Source organism: Etheostoma cragini, chromosome 10 (genome assembly GCF_013103735.1).
Source record: "Etheostoma cragini isolate CJK2018 chromosome 10, CSU_Ecrag_1.0, whole genome shotgun sequence".
Taxonomy (NCBI): domain Eukaryota; kingdom Metazoa; phylum Chordata; class Actinopteri; order Perciformes; family Percidae; genus Etheostoma; species Etheostoma cragini.
Window position 1 is genome coordinate 6756289 of NC_048416.1, and position 8573 is coordinate 6764861.

The window sequence follows — 8573 nt, forward strand, 5'->3', positions numbered from 1 at the left end:
ATGAAACTTGTACTCGGCAAAAGTGCTTTATCCGTACCGGATACTCGTTTCAGCCGAGTATTCGGCTCATCCCTAGTTAGTTATGTTAGCGTGTTTATCAGAAGGTATTGTACATCGAGTCTTACACTGCTCAGCATATCTATTGTGTGTACAGTGTGGGATCATGGTTGATAAGGCAGAAATTTTATTATGCTCTTGGAATGTCCACAGGATTCAGGGCCCCATTAAACGTAAAAAGATTTTTAATTACTTAAAAAAAGAGAAAGTACAGATTGCATTGCTACAAGAGACCCATCTAGATGACAATGAACATCTTAAGGTAAAAAGAGAGTGGGTGGTAGGGGTGATCCGAGTACCCGGCTGAAACGAGTATCCGGTACGGATAAAGCACTTTTGCAAAGTACAAGTATTATACGAGTAATATGAGTCAATATCCGTGCTCGGATTGAATACAACTTCTCAACTGGCCGCGCAGCGTTCTGTGATAAACACAGCGCCCCCCCGCCTACAAACCCGCTCGGATCAATCTCACACACACACAGAACACGGAGAAATGCGCTCCCTCGGTCTCTCTCGCTCTCGCTTTCGCTCCCGCCCCGTCAGGCAGGCAGTCAATCGGGTCTGCAGATCTGTTCCGTTATGTAACGTAATCTGTTGGTTACATAGTAACCAGTAGGTTTCTGGTGAACGGGGGTTTCAGACAAGCTGCTTGGTTTAAATGCAACTCCCGTTGCGTCTCTGCCATCGGAGATTTTTTTTTTTTTTTTACCGTCAGCTACCCCCTCTCTCTCTGTGTCTTTCTCTTACTCACACAAACACACACACATATACCTGGTGTGGAAATAAAAAAAATAAAAAAAGAACCAAAAATCACACTGATCATAAAAAATAAAAAGTTAAAAAAAGAAAGCTATACTGAGTATGAAAACTCTTGTTCATTACATTTCATAATTGCAACTGCATGTGTTGTATTCATTGTTGCAAAACGTTCTGTATATGTATGTTTGTTACCATGACAACACCATTGATCTGAAGCTTGATGCTGTCATGTAAATAGTTTTCAAATCAGCATTAAATATAACAATTTTGATCAACTCATATCAATTGCATGCTTAAATAACATACCGGTTAAAGCCCTGCACATTTCAAGAGAGCCCAACCAACATCCGGGTTAAATCTGACCACTTCCGGTTTAGGGCCGCCCAGTCCGAGTACGGATACGGATACAGATAATTCATGTGGTAAACAGATACAGATAATGCTGTACTCGCTCATCCCTAGTTGGTGGGCCATATTTACTATTCGTCTTTCACAAGTAATAGTAGGGGGCTTGCCATACTAGTCCACAAATCCCTGCCTCTGACAGAGGAAGAAGTTAGGGCTGACGCATCTTTGGGGAAACCGTCTCTTATCTAAATGTGTACACCCCTCCGTTTCTTTCCTCTGATTTCTACACCAAGGTGTTTTGTCTGTTCTCTGAGTGAATTGTTGAGTCTTCAGTCATAGCTGGCGACTTTAACTGCTGTCTAAACCCGGGCTTAGATAGATCTAGGGGCGGCTGTGGCTCAGTGGTAGAGTGGTTGCCTGCCAATCGGAAGGTTTGTGGTTCGATCCCCGACCCTGCAGTCATTGTCGAAGTGTCCTTGGGCAAGGCACTGAACCCCAAGTTGCCCCCGGTGCTGCGCATCGGAGTGTGAATGTGTGTGAATGTTTATCTGATGAGCAGGTGGCACCTTGTACGGCAGCCCCGGCCACAGTGTATGAATGTGTGTGAATGGTGAATGTTCCCTGTAGATGTAAAAGCGCTTTGAGCAGTTGTTAAGACTGGAAAAGCGCTATATAAATACAGCACATTTACATTTACATCTAGTAAGACTGTACAGTCTAATATGGGGCAAGGTCGATCTCTACTCGGCTACTGCATGGATGTAAATTTTATCGACACTTGGAGGACTCTTCACCCCACCAATCGGCATTATGCATTTTATTCAAAAGTACATAAATCATCCTCCAGGATTGACTATTTTTCTGCCTATAAATGCGCCATTCAGAGAGTTATTTCTTGCTCTATTGGGAATATAGTTATTAGTGATTGCTAGCCAGTGTTTTTATTCTTGTCTAGACTACCTCAGATGTGTCACCTAGTTTACTTTGGGAAACTGCTAAGGCTGTTGTTCGTGGCTCCACTATATCATTTCACTAAGTCTTAAGCAAAAACAGAGAGCAGAACAGTTTCCTGAGGAGCAACTAAGCAAATTGCAGGGATAATTTAACCTTAACCCTTCGGAAGGCCGGAGGCCCCAAATTGACACTACCACAGCAGCTCTGGACACTCTTCTATCTAAAGAGGCTCAGAAATCCATATTGTTCAGTAAGCATACGATATATGAATTTGGCAACAAGCCGAGCAAGTATCTAGCCAATTTGATTAAGGGTTATGCTGTCTCCCAGGCTATCCCAGCTGTAAAGAACAGGGCTGGTAAAAGACTCCATAGCAACAAAGATATAAACAACTAATTTCTCGATTTCTATGAACACTTATACAATTCTGAATCAGATTACAGTTCAGGATAATTGATTTTTTATCATCAGTTAATCTCACCCAAGCTTCTGAGACTCAAAAAGAGAGGCTGAATAGGCCTATTACTCGTGAGGAAGTGATAGAGGCTATCAGCGGCTTACAAAATAACAAGGCCCCAGGACGTGATGGGCTGACCCCTGAATTTTACAAAGCTTTTGGTGACCTGTTGGCTGACCCCCTTCTTAATGTGTTATCTCATTCCTTTGGTTTTGGGGTTCTCCCTGACACTATGATGGATGCAGACATTTCCCTAATTTTAAAGAAAAGCAAACCTGCAGATGAATGCACCTCCTATAGGCCAATTGCCCTGCTAGACGTAGACCGAAAATTATTGGCTAAATTTCTGGCCAAGAGGCTTGAGGGTGTTCTCCCAGGTTTAATTTCAGTGGACCAAACTGGGTTTATATTGGGTCGTAATTTACATAATAATGTAAGGAGACTATTGAACCTCATCCAGTTTGGTTAAAAGTCTAGGTCCAAATCTCTTGTCCTTTCCCTTGACGCAGAGAAGGCCTTTGATAGGATTGAATGGCCCTAGGCTTTTCTTTTCTCGTTCTTTCAAAGTTAAACCTTGGGGACTGTGACGGGATCCGGAGGGGAGGACCCAAATGCAGCACGGAGGCAGAATAAGCTGGTAAACCAAGGGTAGTTTATTAAGGCAGTTCAACAAAACGTAGCACAGCAGAAGTTCCAAACACAATAGGGGCTGGCATGGGGAACAAAGTCCAAACAAGAATCCAAACAGAAGGCAGGGCGAGGCAGGGGTCTAAACCGAGGTCCAGCAGAAAACACGAAGGGAGAGGCTATGACAAGGAGCAAACTTAGGTGGAACTCACGAAGGCTGTGCCCAAACAGGAACATTCACAGGGAAACACGAAGAGACGGAGGCTCCAACTAGGGAGGCTGACAAAACAGAATGATCAGACAAAGCACAAGGGGAGCACAGACCTAAAATACACCAGGTAATTAGACAACAAGAGGCAGGTGACGAGAGGGCGGGGAAACAGGTGGAGGTCATCAGGTAATCACAGGAGCGGGAAAACACGGGGAGCAAGCCTGGAGGAGAGACAGGACAGAAAACAGATTTCACAATAAAACAAATTGCGAAACATACAGACGCTTACCGGGGGGAAGAGACAGGACCAAGCACACGGGACCGGGGAAAACACAGACATTCACAGGGAGGCAGAAACGGGAAAACAAACCCAACAAAAACCCCAAACCACAACAGGGACAACTTTATTAAATGGTTATCTCTATTATATGCTGCCCCCCTGGCCTCTGTTATTACAAACGGCCTGAGGACTTCCCCGTTCTTGGTAGGCCGAGGCACTGGGCAGGGTTGTCAAGCCTCGCCACTTTTATTTGCCCATGCCATTGAGCCCCTAGCGGAGGCCATTAAATGTATCTTGCCCCGTTTCGTTGGTCCCCATCCAGTTTTGTCTTACTGGGCACACACATCACTCCTTCTCTCTCAGGCCTCTATAACGCCTATTTTGTACCCACAATTCGTAAGATTAAGGAAGACCTAGCCCGATGGACAGCTTTGCCACTGTCGCTCCTAGGCAGGGTGAATCTTATCAGAATGGCTATACTTCCCCGGTTACTGTATCCTTTCCAAATGATCTCAGCCCTGCTAACGAGAAAATCACTTTCTGTTGTAAATACCTCTGTGACTTCCTTTCTCTGGAAGAACAAGCGAGTCAGGTTGAAACTCACTACGTTACAGCTCCCCCTCAAGGGTGGGGGCTTGGCAGTACCAGATTTTGGACGCTATCAGTTAGCATCTCTCTGCACCTATATCTGGCACTGGTTTGACAAGGGCGCAGAATCCACCTGTCTTGATTTAGAGGCTACCCCAGTGGCCCCTATTCCCTCGCACCATATTTTATATGCTTCTAACGGGTGGGCTCGCCTTAACTTAAAGGGCAATTTTATCTTAGAGAATACTGTAAAAGTCTGGAAGACGATAAGAAAGTTAGAAAGCCAAAGTGTTTTTTTTCCCCTCAGTACACCTGTCCATTTGAACCCAGATTTTCTTCCTGGTCTGGCCGACAAAGCCTTCTCAGTGTGTTTTAGTAGGGGTAATAAGAATGTGGGTGACTTGCTGACAGAGGGAACTGTGTTACCTTTTGATCAGCTTAGAGAGAAATACAACCTTACGCAGAATAACGTTTTTAGGTATTTGCAAATACGCAGTTTCATTCTTTCTAATAGCGGGTCGTATCCTTATGGGTTTTCCACCTCAGCTGTGGAAAAGGCTCTCCTAAAGCCTGACTACAGAAAACTCATTAGCAGGTTTTACAAGGCCCTGTCAATTTCAATTCAATTCAATTCAATTCAATTTTATTTATAGTATCAATTCATAACAAGAGTTATCTCAAGACACTATACAGATAGACCACACTCCAGAATTTACAAGAACCCAACAGTTCTAGTAGTCTCCTCCAGAGCGAGCAACAGTGCGACAGTGGCGAGGAAAAACTTACTTTTAGGCAGAAACCTCGGTCAGACCCAAGCTCTTGGTAGGCGGTGTCTGACGGGCCGGTTGGGGTTAGAATGAAGAGTGGCAATAACAAAAATAGAAAAAATTAGTAGTCTGTAGCAGTTCTTTGTAGTAGTTCATGGCATAGCAGGACGCTGTGCGGCATTACAAGGCACAGCAGCACGTAGCAGGGCACTGCAGTGTAGCAGTTTGAACATGGCATAACAGAACATGGAGCGGGACCAAGGCGACAGCTGCTACCCTGATTTTGGAGCCTCTCTGATCCAAGGGAACATTCTGGGGAAAAAAGAACATAAAGGCCTCCGGGGAATGACTCCCCAGAGCTAGGTTAGTAACAAGCATTTCTGGGACATGGATGCACATAAATGAATAGATGGAAAGATAGAGGAGAGATGAGCTCAGAGTATCAAAATAAGTCCCCAGTTGTCTAAAACTATTATTACAGCAAAACCAAGAGAGACAAGGTAAAGAGAGCTCCAGCCCAGTCGGGCCAGAACTCTCCCCAACCGGATTGGGCTGTATGCCAAGTCTCCCTTTAGATTTATTATATTCTTGATTATATGATAGATACATCTGAAAACTATGTGACTAACTACTACTCCCTAACAATATTCAATTCTATGGCCTAACTAGTGTATCAAAATAAGTCCCCAGCTGTCTAATTTTTGCCTCCACTCCTGTCTTCTGTCAGCTGGCTTCTGCTCTCGCCCCCCCTCCCACGGAGCCTGCATCAGCTTGTCTCCGTCTCTGCTGCCTACTCCAGTGTCTCCCCTCAGACCCTCACTCCTGGTACCCCATGCTATCCACGAGTACCTTCTCTCTCGAGCCTCCCCAAGCCTACCGGTCTCTGCATCCCAGTCCTTGGCGTCTGCTTCCCCACTTCCCAGCTCTCTCCGTTAATAAAATCTGTTTGCAAACTGAGTCTTGCATTTGAGTCCTCTTGTTCTAATCCTCAGAAGCGGATGTTCAAAAATGTAATACAAATTACTGGGGAAAATGGTGCACGAATTCTTCAGAGTGGCCCCTATGGTCTAGCATGGTGCGAGATCTCAAAGTATATTTCCAGGTGACATGCAATGGGTACAGTACCTCATCTTGACTGACTATGTTGGGTGGGCCTCAAGTGTGCAAACCTTCCATATTTTATTTAATTTTAGTTATTTTATTTTTAAATACTTTTTTTGCTGTCTAGCTTTTTTGTTTTGATTGTTTTTTGTATTTTGTTTTTTCGTTAAGAAGTTGTGGGTTAGCTAAAAGCAGGGCTTTATTCTTTAGTTAATGTCTGTCTTCTTTTATACTGTACGTGCCCTTTGAAAGAAAAGCTTAATAAAGATGCTTTATAAAAAAAAAGAATATGGATAAGAAACCCAGGAACACGCTATGTTAACGAGAGACTCATGAGTTTTGGAATTTTGTGGAACAGAAGTTAGCAAACTGCATTACATGAAAAGTACATGTAGCATTCAATGTGTTTAAATGTCTTGTTGGTTTCAGAGTGCATCTTTTTGTGTATGTGTGTGTGTGTGTGTGTGTGTGTGTGTGTGTATACAGTCAAAACATGTCATGCTAAAACACTCCAACTGTGCCCAAGAGAGTTTGATCCTAAAATGCTCTGAAAAGCTTTTCTCACCAAGCTTTACCCTTTTAGGGTCAGGACAAGTAAAATATTGTGCGCTGGTGTGTGCGTGTGTGTGTGCACGCATGCGTGCTTGCATACATGTGTGCGAGCAACTCAGCTATGACACAGAACAGAGGAGATGCCACAGTATGAGAACAAATTACACCAACATGTTTAAAAAAAGGACCTGTAATATTGTGATCGGTCTTTACAAATTTTGTGTGATCTGCCATCTAGCTGCCAATTGAATAGGATTACTGTATATCCTGCACTTTATTAATTAATTTAAAAGCTTTAGTGCATAACATTTACATTTTTATTACATTTTTGAACATCCGCTTCTGAGGATTAGAACAAGAGGACTCAAATGCAAGAATCAGTTTGCAAACAGTTTTTTTAACGGAGAGAGATGGGAAGTGGGGAAGCAGACGCCAAGGACTGGGATGCAAAGACCGGTAGGCTTGGGGAGGCTCGAGAGAGAAGGTACTCGTGGATAGCGTGGGGTACCAGGAGTGAGGGTCTGAGGGGAGACACTGGAGTAGGCAGCGGAGACGGAGACAAGCTGATGCTGGCTCCGTGGGAGGGGGGGCGAGAGCAGAAGCCAGCTGACAGAAGACAGGAGTGGAGGCAAAGACTGCAGAGGCAAAAACAAAAAAGGTAAAGAACACTCTAGGAATCAGGGGCCTGTTGCACGAAAGTAGAATAAAGATATCCAGGATAAATGAATAAGCGCAGCTTGACTTAGTGTGATCCGCTCATTGCGGCTTAATCGGTTGCACTATTGCCAAGCCAGGATGAACAGTTGAAGCTATGTCAAACCTGGTGTAGATAGCTGGGATAAGTGCACGTTCACGGCTTTCTCACATAGACCACGGTATCGATCACAGATTTACTGATGAAGAATTGAGAAGACGCATGCACCATATGTTTCACCCAATGAGCAGCAGCTTAAATGGAAAGAAACGAGGAGGTGAAGGATTTAATATGCAGAAAGGGAAATACGGCTCTTATCAAACGGAGAGAAAAAGCGGGACAGACCATAGCGGACCCGATCTGTGTAGGGTGTAAAAATATCTCCTTAGCCTATAGTCACTCCACATTTTACAAAGTGTTGTAATTGCTTTAAATATGCTAGTTTCATGTTTCTGTTTTTATGTGATAAATGTACTGGTTTTACTGTAAAGTGTCTTTGACTGGCCTACCATGTAAAGCACTATATAAATAAAATGTATTATTATTTAGCCTTTGCCTTAAAAGTGAGCAGAGGGAATAATGTTCCTCGGGAAATGGACCCTTTAAGGACTTTAGGCTTAATTTCAAACCCTTATTCACAACGTGAGAACATGTTTTATACCATATGCACAAATCTCTATAAGATATTCCTAATTCTTTCTATGTTACAATTAATATTCATACAGAACAATCAGAAAGGGACAACAACTAGAAAAATAAGGAAGTGACTTACATACACGCTGTGAGCATTTGTAAAACAATATTCATGGTTTATTCTTCTGACAAGTGACCGCACCAAAATAAAAAGATTAAGAACCATTGCATTGTTCCCGGTTTGATGAATGTAAACTACACTACATACGTATGGGCCACGTTATTGGTCCAGGGATGTGAGACTAATTGAGAAGGTTATTATAACCAATGTAAGCTATAATAAAAAACATTAGCCTACATATTAAGAAGGAACACAAACTGTCCTTTATTAGAGAAGGATAAGCAACAAGAAAATGAATCATGAATGTATTCTCTGACCAGTCAGCCATTAATATCATCAGGGAATATCACCACATTAATATTGTCACACTCAATTTTCTGAGCGTGTCCTGTATAAAGCTGAAGCTGAGACCACAGACGCT

General features: G+C 43.2%; 1 pseudogene; it reads left to right on the top strand.

The window, feature by feature from the left end:
* LOC117952281 overlaps window positions 1-5987 on the top strand; it is a 19793-nt pseudogene extending 13806 nt beyond the window's left edge.
* The last annotated feature ends 2586 nt before the right edge of the window (window positions 5988-8573 follow it).